Raw genomic sequence first — 15875 nt, 5'->3', positions numbered from 1 at the left:
AGGGAGCTGCCAGTGAGCTATTGCAGTGGTACTGATAACAGCCTCTCTTAAGGCACCCTTTGGATCTAAAGGTTCTCAGCTGAGGTTCTGGCTCAGCTACAAGATTCTACAATCAAATGTCAGCGGGAGGCTGACTGACACAGGGCAAACTCCTGAATAACAAATTCTTTATTAGCCTCTGTTAGGGTCTCATAGAAAAAGGAAGCAATATGTGGTAAGGCTGAAGGGTTGGTGCAGTTTGTTCGAAAAATGATTTTGAGAACATCTAAATTTTAACAGATGTTGAAGTTTAAACAGATTTATCAAATTAATAAATATTGACAGATGTGACCATAGAGCTACATTTAACTTACCCACAAATTATTACTGAAACGAAAATGTTTGAGTATGTTACTACACGAGCCTACCATTATGAATGCTCAGATCAAGTTCACAGAGCCATGTTACAGGTTTAAATTTTTTTCTCAATTTCAGTCATGCGACGTTTTTGAGCATCTCTAATAGGATCGGAATGCTGTGCTCACATTAGACGTGTTTAATTTACTGTGATGTTTTTAATGCATTGTTTTGACATTCCTTCACAGTAATTACAATACCTTCAAAATGATAAAATACAAGTAAATCAAATCCGCGTGAACTTGGAGAAGCAACACACTCAGAAAGAATCAGAAATCAAGCAGCTGTGGATAAAGTTGCACTACAGTGCGGCCATCGCTTTCGTCCTCAGCAAGCCACCTTAAGGGAAAAACATAAACATCTGTCAGAGGTACAAAACATATAAAATTTAACAAACAAATCATGAGAGCCTGCCTCTGCACCTTTGGATTTCTAGAAGAGTTCTTACGTTGTTTTATACAGAAGCAGTAGCCAGTTTGTAGAAAATAGTGATTTTTAATATTTTTTTTTTAGATCTATATATGCTAATTTAGAAGTGTAATTAACTTCAGAAATACATTTATGAAATATACATTAATTTCATTTGTTGGTTATATAGGTTGCAAGTAGATTGTTTCATTGAGTGGCATAAAATCAGAATAATTTAGAGTAAGGGCACCTGTTTTGGAATAGTGGGTTATTGTCGAAGTACCCCATTCCAGGGACTGTTTATTTCTCATATCTCTTGATATGAGACAAACACTGAGTTGCATGGTGGCCCCAGTCACTGCTCTGTAAGAGCCTACGGAGTTTATTATTGACTATATGGGGAAATGAGCCTGAGTGCAAAGCTCAGGTAGATTGATGTGAACTGGAACCCTGGAGGCAATGATACTCATTTCCAAAGAGAGTTAAAAAGCTTTTGACACTTCTGCACGGCTTATGATGGACTATCTGATGTGATGTCTACCAAGGATCTAGTATGGGAGGGATTCCCAGCCAGTATAGGATTAATGCTGTAGCAACATTTGAAGTTGTGCCGTTGAACAGCTTGGAGATATGGCTGAAGCTAAACAGTCCCAGGCTGAAACGCTGAAACACAACTAATCTTGGCAAATAAAATTGCTCATGGAAGTCCCAGAGCCAAGGAAAGATGTGACTTGTAAGCTAGACAACACACATTTAAATGGGTCAGTAAAGGATGCCCACCTCCTTTCAGGTTTATCAGTAATGAGTATCTTTTAGACACAGCTTTTGTTTTAGAGGAGTCCTTCCTTTTTGAGAGAATAAACCTATTCCCTGTTTACACAGTAGGCCATGAGATGAGAAGCTCCATGTGTGAGCTGGAACAGGGACATGAACTTATAGTTTCCCATATCCCAGGAGTGCTCCATAACCTCCGGGTCACTGAGTACTCTGAGGTGGACCTCCTTATCTCTCCTACTGAAATTCTTCCATTTTGAGTACGTAGATATACATTAGGGTAAGGACATGGCTCTAACCCACCAAGGTCCCAGTAAAATGTCCTAGTCAGCAGTCTGTAGAATCAACCTCTGTCAGTCATTTCCCCACATCAGTGATGTGATTCAAGTTCTTGCTCCAAATGGGTCTCTTACATACCTTTGTGTTTTTATCATGAGGCTTTAAATAAAATTGGAAAAAAAATCTCTCTGGAAAAAAAATGTTTGTTGCAAGCTATCTTTTTGAAGAATCTTCCTCTGACTGGTGTGGTCTGAGAACTCTTACAAGCAAAAGAGGTGGAGTGACATCAACTGAAAATCCCATCATGGATTGTGTTGCACACCTGAGAGATACTGTGGTCTAAGGACTTTTGCTCATGCCCACTATCCTAAATTTAGGTATTTAGAAGATTAGATTGTACCTGAGCATGTGTTTAGAAGTTTAATGAAAAGAAGCTTAATGTTGTTGGAAGAAGTTCCATGTTGTTGAGGTTGGTAACAGCTACAGATTCTCATGACTTAATCTGTAGAGTCCAACTGACTATCCAAGAACTTAAAAAAATTTGGGGTTTTGGGGTACAGGGTTGGGATCTGGCTTCCATGAACTGTCAAGTTTACTGGAACATTTAGGGGAAGGATAAAATTAAATATTCTTGGCTACCATTTTCGTTTTTAAACCACTGGGTAACATCCCTCTTTCTAGATTTAGGGAACTTGTGAGTTTTCACACTTGTCTGTTCACCAGATACCTTAAAAATCTACTTTACACTTAGAAAGAGATGAATGTGTTTGTTGCTTCTGTTGTTTATTCTGAAATTTTTTAAACTATAAACTGCATATTGTAGTGAACAGTCCCTCCAAATATACCTTTAAATTTAACTACCAATTTCTGAAAGTATATTATTTCAGTTTGAGGCAGACTGAAGTGTGCATTAGAAGCCCTTTAGCCCAGCACTGCTTTATCCAAATAAATGTCATAATGTAGATCATTATCCTCTTACATTACAATATAAAAAGGTTTCTTTTATCTTTACCCTGTTTGTTGAATGTGCCTTAGACCCATACTAAGCAGACACCGAAACAGAAGGATTCTAATGTTGCTTGAGCTTAATAAAATAAATGCACTACTTTTTCTCCGGTTTTGTATCTATACCACCATAACCTACCATCCTCCCACCACCCCATATTTCTGATTCCCTCCGTTGCCTGTTTGCCTACCCATGATGTGTTTGTCAGAGCTACATATGTGCCTATAGTTGCGTGAAGGTTCAGCAGACAGCTTCTACCCCTTGAAAATGGCATACTAGCATCTTCTCTTGGCGAAAGCACTAAATTGTGTCTCTCCCTTCTATAGTCATCCAGTTTTAGTAACTTGGAAAAACATAGTGTCTTCCTCTAAATATTCTTCTCACAAATTAGATTGAAATTGTCCAAAGGGTTGAAAAGTTACTGGAGATGATAGTTACCAAGTAACTGATAGGAACACAGTTAAAAAATTCTCACTGTTTTAGGAAACCAAAAGAGAAACAACTGAGAGACTAAAAAGACTACTACTAATTCTTGTTATAACGAAAACAACACCTACAGAGTGGTGATGAACTGATCTACTCACCTGTTACAGTTGAAGCAATACACTGAATTCTTAGATGCATCTGTGATTTCTACTTTTTCTAGAAACCAGCCACTCGCTGTAAAAGGAAAAAAAAAAAAAAAAAGAGAGAACAAATTTAATATAACCAAAACACAAATGAAGCATAAAAAAGGTTTCTGGTTTCATTTCCAAACCCTGTGTCATTCAGTACATCCTAAAGTATTCAATATCAATAATAAAACTGAAATGTAGATGATTCAAATTACTACCAACTACTCTCAATTCTACAGAGAAGGTCTTTGATATATTTGACGGAAAATATAAAGGAAGATTTTTATTACAACTTAACTCATTTTCCCATATTAAACAGAACAAGCAGTAAGACTAATGAAACAGAGTGCATGGTAATATTGAATAAATTCTTGAAATCCCATTTTGCCCTTTTTTGGTACTCTGAAGTGCACTCAAAATACAATCCTGGTGGGCTTTGATCTTCAGTGTCCACCAAAACAATAAAAACAGATAGACTTTGTCAGTAGATGTAATTTCTTTAATGTTAACCCAAGCCCTTAAACAGTAGGAAAACAGAAATTCTGCTACTTCTTTCTAATTAATATATTTATATATTTATACTGAATTCTTCTCATATCCATATTTCTCCAGCAGTCATGATTCAGAATAGCATCTCCATTTAGGCCAACACACTCATCTGTTTTAGCTTTAACAATGTATTTAGTATTCTACTATAATCTCCTATTTTGCTGCGTGAAAAATACCTGCGTATTTGTGCTATAGAATTTTATTTCATAGAATATTAAAATATGAAGGTTTAAAAAAACCACACCTTTATTATAGATAGACAATGTTTGTGCTGACATCTTTAGTCATGTTTGCCAATGCAAATACTTAATGACAACGTTTAAAAACTAATTAGGATATACCGCTAGTAGCTGAAACCTTTTTGGTATTCCTTGCATGTCCCACAGATAAAATACTACATTCTAAGAAATTATTTTGGTTTTCAAATACTTGGACAACATATTAAGTAGGCTAAAACCAATAAAAATATTTTTATTTGTAAATAGGCTAAAAATGTAATATAAAAATTTTTGCTAATTCTACCAATTTAGATAAAACATAAGGGCATAGTGATGTTTCTCACTTTTCATGCACATTTTCAAACAATTAGCTAGTATAACTAAGCCATAAAGGGGTCTACATTTTTCATCTTCAATTTACAAGAGTCATTTATTGATATTGTAAGGTACTTTTGGAACTTCTTTAATGAAATCTTGTGATTGGTTTAATATATCATAGACTCTACTCGGAATATATGACCTTTCATGAAAACTCTGTAATTCAGAGTCAAGATTATCAGCAATAAAAATGTACAGTCTCTCAAATTTACACGGCTCTTTACAAATGAATATAAAGGCGTGTTTGCTCTCCTGAAAAATTTAAAATCTGATGCTTTATCCTTTGTTGATAGAACTCCAACAGACCTCACTGAAATCTCCAGGTACAGAGAAATCTAGAGGCAGCTAGGAAAGATTAGCAAACAGATGAAACATTTCAAAGAGGTGTTACATTTGAGGATGCTGGGGAGGATAACAGCTGATGTGACAAAAGACACTTGCAGATATTTTCAGAGGAAAATTTGGAGGAAGGTGGTCACGGATGTAAGATGAATCAACACACACCAGCTGTGCTGGAAAGGCACTGTTAGCAGCTATGTGATGTTGATCAGGACAAAGAGAGGAAAGATTGTTGATGGTTGGGATATTGTTGATGGTTTGGGACCCAGGAAATACAAGTTCAACCTATATTTCCCCCGCAGACTTCTGTGCAACTCTCAGCGTGCCAGAAGTCTGCTGCTGTGGAGTTCCCTTCCCAGATCAGTTCTTAGTTGGATTGTGTGTGTGTACAGCAGCTAACACGAGCAAGATGAAAGTCAGCAGGAGGATTTTATTTGTTTTAGGTATTTCAACAGGTGTGGTGGTTGTTCTTTTTGAGTTTTCAATACCATAACATGTACAACATGACTGGGTAGTTAGAAAAAAACTTGTTCATCTTTTGCCTCAATAGGAACTGCTATTTGCAGAATTTTGCTTGATTCATCCTAGATATGATAAACACTTGCCACCTTGTAGTGGCTCATGCACTTAGATAAATCAGGTTGTATTAAACCTAAACCCATTCCTTCTAGGCACCTGACTAGAATATCTCAATACAATCAGACATTTTTGACCCAAGCTGTACATTGTCTGCACATCCCGTTTATATATTTGTGCATCTCTAGGGTTATTTAGCACTGCTAAATGTAAGATCAAAATATTGTATGCCCTAGTCTCCCATCTTATTTTTGGTAAGATTCAGGTTTTAGAGGTTATGTGTAATACACTGTACACAGAAACAGTTTCCATCACCATGTGTGGATATATACTATAGCCCAGTCGTAACTTGACATCAGGGCAAGACCTGGTGCCCACCAGTGTTTGTCTCATAGTTCAGCTTCCACAAGAAGAAAAGCTCTGTGTGTGTCAGAGGGAGCTACAGCATGCTTTGACCAGAGTTCCAAACTTGCCCAGACATTTCTTAGGTAATGTTCAAAGCATGGAAAGTTTAGCCTGCAGTTTGAAAATTCAATCCTCCGTTATTTAAGGCATCTAATAGGAGTTTTGGCTGAGCAATGTTTGAAGGATAAACCCTTCTGAGGTTTATGCTAACTAGATCTCTTCTCTGTTGAAAAAAAAAAAAATCAAGGTAAAGTCAAGCAAAATGTGATAGAGACTGAGGGGGTGTAAGCAAGAGCAGTCAAACTGCCCTCATCTGTATACAGATTTGTATTAGCTAGCTCTAGCAGGAGCATGACTTCAAAAACCTTTCTAAGTGACAGGCAGATATTTAAGCAGAAGATTTTTACAAGGCTATTGCACTCAGGCACTATACTCACCAAATCCTTTCCCATCATGACCAATTTCAATTGAGTGTAGGCTGCCTAAATTTTTTGTCGTAATCTTGAATGTATCAACCTTTAATATTAAAAAGCAGTTATTAAAAATAATACACCAGTGTCTGGAAACTTATACATCTGTTTAGGTCAGTTCTGAGACTAATTCAAGTGCAATAACATCAATTCAAAATAGGTGGCTGACACCTGATGTGGTTTATTTTCCTTACTGAAGATCTGTGGTACACATCATCTCCTACTATGGCTCAGTTTAAACATAAAAGATTCACTTTTCAACTTATAATAGGACAATCCCGACCTCCTTCCTGACTTTCATTTACTAGAAAAATACTTTTCCTTGCTTACAAATTCTCAACTGATACCATTGAGAAAGCGAAAATGTTTTCAGTATACGATACATAAATTCAAGAACATAAAAGATAAAGGCTTTTGCTACACATACCATTGTCTCTCTCAAATACTCTATATTTAAAGTTAAAATATTAACTTGTTCCATATTACAGATTTTTTCTAAAATGAGATCCTTTTTTCATAAGATGCTTGATATCACTGGCTACCCACTGAGTTAGCTGGATTGCTAATCAGATTTCTATGTATCTACTCGTCTTTTGAAAACACCAATGACAACTCCTGCAACAAGGCAAAAGGAATTACTAGTCAAGACACTCTCTTTCTTACTCCTTGTGCCAATAGGTAACTAGATTTATTAACCTCCTCAGTATGGAGGAAAATACGTGGGTAAAGACCTTTTAGAAGATATTCACGGATGTGCTGGCTAAACAACTCAGAACAACTGCAAGTAAAAAGATGTTTAGTACCACTGGAGATAATGAGGTGAATCTCATAAGGAAGATATTTTAACTGGAGTTTTAATTATTCAGTCATTACTTTTCAAGCAATCCACAGGAGAAAGAAATAGAAAATATATTTATTTCTTGCCCCATAAGGGTAACCATCATTACACTCCATTGCACAGGTGGTGAGCAAATGGAGCAATTCCTTTGCCACAGTAATATGTTTATTAAAACAGAAGAACATTCTGCGAAGATACTAGGACATCCTGTGGAGAATCAGCATTCTTATGCAAATATCTATATCTGAATGAGGGGTCTCTGAATAGCCTGAAGCATGATGGATATCAGAATCAGGTTGATGTGCATGGTTCCATTTTATCTGGTTATAGGCTTATACGTTCGGTGAGGCTCACAGCATCAGTTTCCATGGCAAAGTAAAATGATGGGATGTAAGAGACTGATGTATTCTCAAGCACAATACTCAAAGTTTGTGCAACAGCAAGGGGTATTGCACGTACATACACATGCACCGGCAATGCGTGTTGTGCATTTCAGATGAAGGGAATGCGTAACTGGGCAGATGAGTGGGTGCAATATGGCATGTATTTGGGACTATGAGACAGAAGATCAACAGTCGGCTAGATACAATAGAAATAAAATGTCCTTTGGTTACTCTGGTGAAAACACAGAGATAACTGAGACTGTATCTCACCTAGCGTTGTGGAAAACAGGACAAATGCCTTAAGTTCTGTAAAGATCTTGCATAGATTTAAAGTTCGCTTTCCCAGTGCAGAAATGGACACATCCTATAAAATCTATGTACTCACCTTTCCTCTTTCAAAGGGGTCTTGGTGCTCCAGTGGCTGAGAGAGTTGAAATACCTCAGACTTGTCCTCATTCCCAAATAAAATAATATGCACGTTGGCATCAGTCCCTGCTCCCCTTTGGTCACCTGTGTATACTTTAATAGTATACTCTGTCAGATTTCTTGCTTCGCTTCCTTCTTTATGTAAGTTGTTATCAATGCCATTCTTTTCTTTGTCTCCTCTAATAACAAAAGATACTGGGATTTCTCTCTGTATTTCTGGCTTATTTGCATTCACAGAAAACGTTCTGAAAAACAAAACCACATATGTTTTTGTGGTAAGTAAATCGTATATTAAATCAAAAAATCCTATGAATTAATGTGGGACAGTTAAAGGCGAACTGACTTTAAAAATATCCATTGATTGAACCATAGTGTGACAGCTACCTTAATCCAATGCCCACTCAGTGTTTTCAACTATTATACTACAAAATGACTAAAAAATGACTAGCCTTATATAACATACTTACTCATTCACTTCAAATACATAGATAGGATGCTCCTTTACAGCTTCTTTCAAATGCAATTTTTTAATGTCCACTTTGCAGTCTACAAAGAAGGAAATAAAGTGTAGTGAAAATGTTGTACTGCACGTCTAGGAATTATGTAGAGCCTGTTGTTGATATAATGGTGTCATTCCTACCGCATTAAAATATAATTTATTAATACCAGCAATTGACTTAAAAATCTTGGAATCATCATAACAGCCCTTATTTTGTTCTTATTTGAAACCCAACTTAGAAATTTAGGAGTAAGCATTTCCTTTGTCTTAGTGACACAAAGGAGTGTTGTCCTCACTGTCCCTGGACAGGCATGCAGAAAAGATTCAGCATGACTCAGGCAGGCACAGTTGAGGAGGAAGAGCAGACATACATATCTGGTGCTTTCTCCTCAGTGACAGGTTGACAAGAGGGTTTGATCTCCATTCCACATGCAGCACAAAGAGGATCTTGTAAGATGGGAGGTATGAAGGAAGTTCAGCAACTTACTGTATAGCTCTGATGTTTGAGTAGGATTGCTCTCTGACTTACACTTCCTTTTGAATTTTCTGCTGGGGACTTCAGTTACACACTGGCTATAACAGTAGCCTGGATTTCTTGTCACTCATCAGTCATGAAGACTATTAATTTTCCCTTCCAATGTTTTTCTCTTCAGCCCTGTTAGCAAATTGCAACCCAATATCTTCTACTACTGTCCAAGTCCCTTTAATTATATCAATAGAAGTCTAAATTAATAGGTTCAGGCTCCTGGGGAGTGCTCATGACCTGCCTGGACAGTGCATGGAGAGAGTCAGAAGCTTCAGGAAGGGGTCTCAAACCACCTGATCTTAAAACAATACTTGAAGAAGCACAAATGCATTAGAGCAACACTCTGCCTGGGCTGACCAGTTATGCAGGGTACATATCACAGAATCATAGACTGGTTAGAGTTGGAAGAGACCTTAAAGATCATCTAGTTCCAGCCCCCCTGCCATGGGCAGACCAAGTTGCTCAACGCCCCACCCAGCCTGCCCTCGAACCCCTCCAGGGATGGGGCATCCACAGCTTCTCTGGGCAACCTGTTCCAGTGCTTCAACACCCTCACAGTAAATAATTTCTTCCTAATATCTATATCTATTAGATGTAGATTTTAGATATTAGATATTTAACCTAAATCTATCCTCTTTTAGTTTAAAACTGTTACCCCTCGTCCTATCACTCCACTCCCTGATAAAGAGTCCCTCCCCATCTCTCCTGTAGGCTCCTTTCAGGTACTGAAATGACATTATAAGGTCTCCCCGGAGCCTTCTCTTCTCCAGGCTGAACAACACCAACTCTCTCAGCCTGCTTTCATAGGAGAGGTGCTTCAGCCCTCTGATCGTCTTCACAGCCCTCCTCTGGACTTGCTCCAAAAGGCCTATGTCCTTCTTATGTTGGTAGCTCCAGAGCTGGATACAGTACGCCAGGTGGGGTCTCACCAGAGCGGAGCAGAGGGGCAGAATCACCTCCCTTGACCTGCTGGTCATGCTTCTTTTGATGCAGCCCAGGATATGGTTGGCTTTCTGGGCTGCCAGCGCACATTGCAGCCTCATGTTGAGCTTCTCATCCACCAACACCCTCATCTGACTTTATAAGTGCTTTTGTGTTTGCGGATTTTTCGTTCAAAGTTTTGATACAAACTAGTCCCAGCCCAGACAAGTTTAGATGAATATGGACACCCTTACTCATCTAAAGTGCTTGCGCCCCTACAGCAGCATGGCAGGACTATCCCTCTCCTTCCCTTCCACTCTACAGTTAAAGTGCAGCTCCACACCATGCCCTCACCAGCCTCCCCACTCTGAAGCCCTCAGTGGCTGAAGTAGACCATGCTGTGGAGCAGGAGGTGTTGACCAGCCAACAGGTATGTAAACACTACATGTCCAAATGTCTTTGACGTCTATACACATTTTACAGATGTGGTTGAAATTGGATGGTGAGTCTAAAAGGTTATTATGAGGAGCCAACAGATGGGCAAACAATAAAGACAGATAAAGTACAAACACAGAACCCTTGTTTTCCTAGAAAACTGTCTGAAAATGGTCAACTGTAATACGTACTAAGTAACAATTTGCAATTATATAGCAAACTTCATTAAAGGACTTCAGAAAGTTTTAGAATTAATTCTTTGGATATTCCTTAGTAGCGTGATAGCTACCCTCACCCTACAGATGAGGCAAAGGATGTTAAATTTATGATGATTTTAATAAAATTCCGTGACAAGAGGGCAGATTGCCTAATAGGAGTAAAATCCACCTCCGAATGTCACAGGAAGGAAACAGAACAGGTGGGGAAAACAGTGAAAATAACTGAACCACAAAAGGAAAATTAAATACCAGTTTCTTACGTGAGTTATAATTATTCTCCTAGATTGCTTATTAATAGATAGCGTATTAATCATGGAATATAATTATTCATCCTAATTTTCCTTTTTTCTTTCTTGTATGGAAAGGAATAGTTTACTTTCTTGATAAAATAATGATATAGCCTTTAGATCCAAGGGTTTAATGTGTCAAAATGTAGGATTTTGCTTTATATAATATCACCTTTTAACAAAAATAGCTAAAGGAAATTAATCAGGATTTAACTCTGGCAGGGATTTCATTGCTTTTAACAGGAGGCTAGCTGTGTGATTCACATCACTGACTTTAGAGAGCAGCAAAAGTACTTTACCTGTTTTACTGCTGATCAAAAGAACAACTTTGTCCAGTTCTCCCAATTCAACAGCATCCACGGTAACTAGAAATGACTGAAATAAAATTATGCAGTATTACAATCTTAAACTATATTACTTAAGTGTCTAGGAAGATTTGAAAATAGTACATAGGAAGTACAAGAATGGATTAAAGGATAAATTTTAAAGACAGAATACCTCATCGTTCTCTCCCTGCTGGACATTCTGCAACGACCAGAGAAGGGATCTGTCCCCTGTGTCACCATGAGTACCATGTACACACGCAGTCATATGCACTAAATTTCTCTCACTCAAAATATTTCTAGAAAATACTCTTAGATGATATGTAACCACTGCAATATCAAGCAGAAAGAGATCTTGTTAAGACTGTGCCATAATCTTGCACAGATATTTGACAACATAGTAATGTGCAGTCATATGCAATTAAAAATTCAAACACTTGAAAATAATAGTAAAATTCAAATTTTTTTCAGTTTTTTCCTTAATTTTGTCTTGTAACTATAAACACTGGTGATGCTGACAACTATACAGTAAATTAAAGAGAAACATGCCTATGCTTTATGCTGTTTGTAACAGTACGGCATTGTGGGAAAAATACCACAGACAGTTGCCTTTTTCTTTTTAATGGCAAATAACTTACAGGTAAAATCCTAATAAGTCTCAGACTCATCAACCATTTTTGGGATCTTTACAAACACTAACTTTAGCTGGGGAGACAAGTCCTTCAGACTTCATCATCTAAGAGAAGGAGAGAGAAGCTCCTGGCTTGTGACTCAGAACCTAAGTTGCTGCTTTGAACTATGATGGAGCACCTCTGCTGACTACAGAGCAAGCTGAGGAAGACAAGCCTGTCTCAGCTGAAGTTGTCATCCATGAATTTGTGCTGTTTGCAATTTATGCAGTGGTTATAGTTATTTAATTGAAGACAGGATGACAACATCTGAACACCTTTAAAAGTAAATGCATACACAGAGCATCTGTTTATATTCATTTACATTTTACTCATAGAGCCAAATGATGTTACAGTCCTGAATATTTACCTCTTTTAATCATCTGCCTATCACTTCCTTTTTATTCCTGTAGACTCTGTGGTAGAAGAGGATGAATCCTGACCTTGCAGAAAGTTTCTGTAGAATATGGCCCAGAGCTTAGATCAGGGAGGCACCTATCCCATACAAGACCGTGTTTATAAACAGATCACCTGCATCCTTTGGAAGTCAAGAAGACAAAGTCCAGGAAAAGCAGATAAAAAGCTGTTGATTATCACCTTTCAGTTCTAACGATGATCTAAAATACTGAGTTCAGTACAAGAACCAGCTGTGCTCTATTGGCCTTGCCTGTTTCACCAGCATCAGCAAAAAGAGAGGGAGAACAGTCCCTTGTTGAATGCCTACTGCAGTAGAGCAGGTGCATGGAAAGAAATCCATAGTGCCAAAAAGGTATTTAGTTTTAACTATAAAGGTAAAATTTCGTAAAAGCCTAAGTAGTAGAGGATACAGCTAACTTTAAAATGGAAATAAAAATTTGTTGCTGCCTAAGGAACATCAAATCATAGCATGGTAAGATACAAGAGGATTAAAGTATTAAATCCAAGGGCTGTATGGAATGTGGCGGGTGGTGTTGCAACCAAGATGAAGAAGCAGGAGAGAAAACAATACATTTGGTCAGGGATGCAATGCGGTGAGTGGGTCACCACACAGAACAAAGAAACCTGTGCAAGATGCAGCAAACAGTGAAAAAGGTCTCAGATCCATCCCGATGGTCCAAACGGAAGCAGCAGGAGAAAGGCCCAGAGACAGGATTGAAAATAAGACCACAACACAGGCCCAAGGTCATTCCAGAAGACAGGACCAGAGAAAGGACTAGAGATAGACTCACATCTGATGTAGCTCAGGCATGATCTTAAATGGACATCCTATTGCCCACCATGGCTGGAGGTTCCAAGGCAAGTAAGACCTATTATATTATCATGGCCCTGACACACATAGTCAACTAGAGTCTGAGTTGAGTGAACTTTGGATCAGACTATACAGTGGGTAGGACTGGCAGAGTATGTTGTACAAACAAGGGCAATTGAATGGGACTAGTGTAGGCAAGGGAAGAGGGTAAAATGCTTAAAAGGTGGTCTTTGTTGAGGTAGTGGGATCAGACCATCACAGGGTAAATGGGGGCACAAGAGCTTTTATCTCTATAGCAGGCTGAATAGATTGGAGAGGGGAAAGATGAAGGAAATCTCTGAAAAGAAGTTCCGTACAATAAGAATAACATATGTGAATGTTACAACTCCATTACATTACAATCTCAAGATGAATTAGGGCTCTGTGTTAACTTTGTGGAAATAGCTATTTAAAAGAGCACAATACATTATTATTTTTTTTCACCTTTTCACTATTTAATTGTTTTGCTTTAAAAGCTACAGGAGTGCAAAATTCCCCTTCTGTATGTGAGAGAGAAAGAGCACTACTATTTAATTGTTTTGCTTTAAAAGCTACAGGAGTGCAAAATTCCCCTTCTGTACAGCCCTGTATGTGAGAGAGAAAGAGCACCGTTTCATCCCTGGGGGTTCCTGAGGGGTAAGCATCTCAAAGGAAGGCACAGAGAAGAGAAACTATTTATGTATATACTCAGCTGGAGGCCTCTCCCCATTAATACACCCAAATGCACATGTGCGCGCAGCCGGATCTCGAGGGTCTGCACTGTATTTTATCAGCTGTGTTTTGATGGTTTCAAAGAGCCATTAGCATATGCTTCATCCCAATCCCAAGTACAAAATAAAAAAAAAAAAAAAAAGGAAAAGATAACTAAGAGATGAAATAGTAAGGCACTCTATGAACGACAGAGCTGCATCTGAAATTTAACAGCACAGGGCTTCTGGTTAAGGTGATTATGATCAGCCGCTTTCCATTCCAATTAACACAATACTGGTTTTGCTTTTAGCTGAGAAAAAGAAAACGAAGGAGAAAATAAATTAGATTTAGAAAGCGGACGGAAAAGCAGATCTGTTTTGCACAATAAATTGCGAGTAAGTTTGTGTGTAAAGAAACACTTTGAACTCCAAGTGTGCCACCTGCTGTGGAGCTGCTTAAAGCTCTCTTGGACATAAAATGGCAAAGATTTGGGGGAATATGTTTTCTCACTGTCCTAGTTTTTATCTTCACTGTGGTTACAAATCCCTCCTTGAAGACTGCTAAAGCATGTGTGGAAGGGAACAAATGGAACAGAGATGCAGTTTGTTCTTTTACCTAAACACATAGGTAATATAATACCTATTCCTTTTTCTGTGATTTTTTTATCTCTTGATCTCAAAGCATTTGACAAAGGAAATGATTAAAAAAAAAAAAAAAAAAGGAGCAAAGAATAGGGAAATCATTTTTTTAACCAGGAGGTGAGTGACAGAGCCAGGGTCAGAACAACGGTCACGAGGGTTCCAGTCTCACTGCCCGTGTATCACCCACGCTGTATCTTTCTCTCACCATTTCTCTGCTTGTACATGTATCTTAAATCCTTCTGCATGTGACAGCAACCAGTCTTTTTCAAGGGGCACAATCATGTGCTTTGTGTTAATCTGAAGGTCCTCTTTGTTTCAATCTTGTGTATAAGAGATGAAAGCCATTAAAGCCCTGTTCTGTACCCATAATGTGCAAGACTTCAAGAGAAAATAACAGCTCTAAGGAATATAAAATCTAAAGCCTGAATACAAAATTTAAATCTTCAGTTGCTGCCAAAATATGCAAAAGAACCCTTTAACTCTTGCTAATTCTAGTGACATTACTTGCATGTTTACAGTTAGATGCACGCAAACTGAAATTGGGCCATAAATTCCACTCCAAAGCATATTGGGGTAGTTCATTTAACAGCTACTTCAGCTCATTCAGAACTGACTTATTCTTTACCCAGGTCACTCATTTGTTTTCTTCATAAAACTCAGGCACAATTTATTTGAATATTAAGTATCCTTATTAGCTCTGTTTATTAAATTGAGAATTGTTCTGTCATATGGTGGCATTCAGTAAGCATGGCTTTAGAAGAATATGGAAGATATGGTGGATTTTAGTTCATTTTGCTTAAAAAATATGATAGGTGTAAGATAATTGTTGAACTAATTTTAACAGGCATAAATATTTGGAGTGTAAAAAGGTAATAAAGCTGATGTTTATATGTAGTTTTGAGCTGTTATTTACTGAGAGTCTTTGTTTGGAATGTAAAAACAAAAACAAAATCACTTAATAGTAAATGAGCTATAAAAAATCATGTTGTTAATGTCAGTGATATGAGCAGCTGAGGACTAAACAAAGGAGAGTAGAATTATTACAGTATTGCACAAAAGGGATATTTCTTATAAGCTGTTCTTTGTGGCATATAATAGTTCTTTGCAATCAAATGAATATTGCATTTCCCACTTTATGGTACAGAAATTAAGCTGAGTGGATAGTATTTTCCTTTATACATTTAAAATTCTTATCCAGGCTTTATGAAACATTAAATAAATACAATAAAATTTTCAGTTCTGATAAAGGTTTCAATTATAATATTAGGACATGTTAACCTCCTGGACCACTTCACTGCTTTAAAGTAGATTTATACCTACCAGAAAGTGCTTCTTTTAATG

General features: G+C 37.7%; 1 long non-coding RNA gene across 1 annotated transcript; it reads right to left on the bottom strand.

Annotated features, from left to right (window-relative positions):
* Window positions 1-512: 512 nt before the first annotated feature.
* On the bottom strand, window positions 513-8147 carry LOC106894140. The gene is made up of 4 exons (XR_001413223.1): window positions 8019-8147; window positions 6380-6458; window positions 3448-3523; window positions 513-735 (listed from the first exon to the last, which is right to left on the bottom strand). It is a non-coding gene; the product is annotated as an uncharacterized LOC106894140 (long non-coding RNA).
* Window positions 8148-15875: the final 7728 nt, after the last annotated feature.

Source organism: Calidris pugnax, unplaced genomic scaffold (assembly GCF_001431845.1).
Source record: "Calidris pugnax isolate Ruff unplaced genomic scaffold, ASM143184v1 scaffold182, whole genome shotgun sequence".
NCBI lineage: Eukaryota > Metazoa > Chordata > Aves > Charadriiformes > Scolopacidae > Calidris > Calidris pugnax.
The sequence above is the reverse complement of the archived record's forward strand: the minus strand, read 5'-3'. Positions and strand labels throughout refer to the sequence as shown.